Source organism: Mastomys coucha, unplaced genomic scaffold (genome assembly GCF_008632895.1).
Source record: "Mastomys coucha isolate ucsf_1 unplaced genomic scaffold, UCSF_Mcou_1 pScaffold14, whole genome shotgun sequence".
Taxonomy (NCBI): domain Eukaryota; kingdom Metazoa; phylum Chordata; class Mammalia; order Rodentia; family Muridae; genus Mastomys; species Mastomys coucha.
Window position 1 is genome coordinate 81,344,414 of NW_022196896.1, and position 1,419 is coordinate 81,345,832.

Sequence of the window (1,419 nt, forward strand, 5' to 3'; positions counted from 1 at the left end):
TTGTTGTTGTTTTTTGTTTGTTTGTTTGTTTTGTTTTGTTTTACAAACCCTTGTGTGGGGGGCTGACTTTCAATAGATCGCATCGAGGGAGCTGCTCTGCTACATACGAAACCGTTTCGACCCAGAAGCAGGTCGTCTACCGCAGGTTTAGCGCCAGGTTCCACACGAAAGTGCGTTCAGTGTGACCGGCAAGAGGGCAGCCCCCTTTCCGGCCGCACCCCGTTTCCCCGGGACGAATGGCTCTCCGCACCAGACCCCAATCCCGACACCCAGCGGGGGACGCCCGTGCCACACGGGACCGCCAGACGGGGAGGTGGGGTGGGTTGGGGGGGGAAGGAGGTGGTTTATACTCTCTCCAAACATGTGTCCTCCACAAGTCTTGCCTCAGCATGTGTGGCTGTCTCAGCTGACATCATTCTGCCAATCAGCCCGAGTCCAAGGAAGCAGCAAGAAACTGCAGCACACCACCAGAAGTTTTTTGATACATTTCTCTCTGTGGACTCCTGACAAATGCAGCTCAACTATGCAGTGTAAGGCAGACCGATACATGCACGTTGTTAGCAAAGAATCCTTCATTACCTATCCTTTCACCTGCTTGCTTTAGCAGAACATCCTTTTATCTGTGTCTGCTTGAGGGAAACATTCCTTCTCGTGTTTGCCCCAGCAAAACATCGTGCAGCAAAACTGACTTTCCAAAGAACCCTTAAGTTACCACTTCTGTACTTGGCTGAGCTTAATGGTTCTTTTTTTAAAAAAAAAAAATCTTTAAATGTCTATTGTGAGAGCCAGGTATGATAGTATATATCCGTAATCTTATTTCCTCAGCATACAGGGAATTGACGAAGGAGGATCTTGAATTCAAGAATAGCTTGGGCAAAATTCTGAAGAAAAGGAGGAGGAAAAAGAGGAGGAGGACTAGGAGAAGGAAGGAGAAAAGGAGAAAATGTCTATTTGAAAGGAAGCTAACTCCAGAAGGAACTTTTAAATATGTTTTCTTAATTACTAAAGTATTTAATATATTCATACAGTGAATTTTGGCTATACTCAACCCCACACCTCCTACTCCTTGAAATCTTGCCTTACCCTCTCCTAACTTCATGTCTTCTTCTCCTTCTTCTCCTTCTTCCCCTCCTCCTTTTTCTTCTCCTTCCTCTCGTCCTCCTTCTTCTTCTCCTTTCCCTCCTCCTCCCCCTCCTCCTCCTCCTCCTCCTCCTCCTCCTCCTTCTTCTTCTTCTTCTTCTTCTTAATAGCCCACAGAGCCCACAGTGGATGGTAGTAGTGCACACCGTTAATCCCCAGCACTTGAGAGGCAGATGCAGGTCAATCTCTGTGAGTTTGAGGCCAACCTAGGTATACAGAGTGAGTTCAAGAAATGCCAGGACTAGCAGGCAGTAGCAGCACACGCCTTTAATCCCAGCA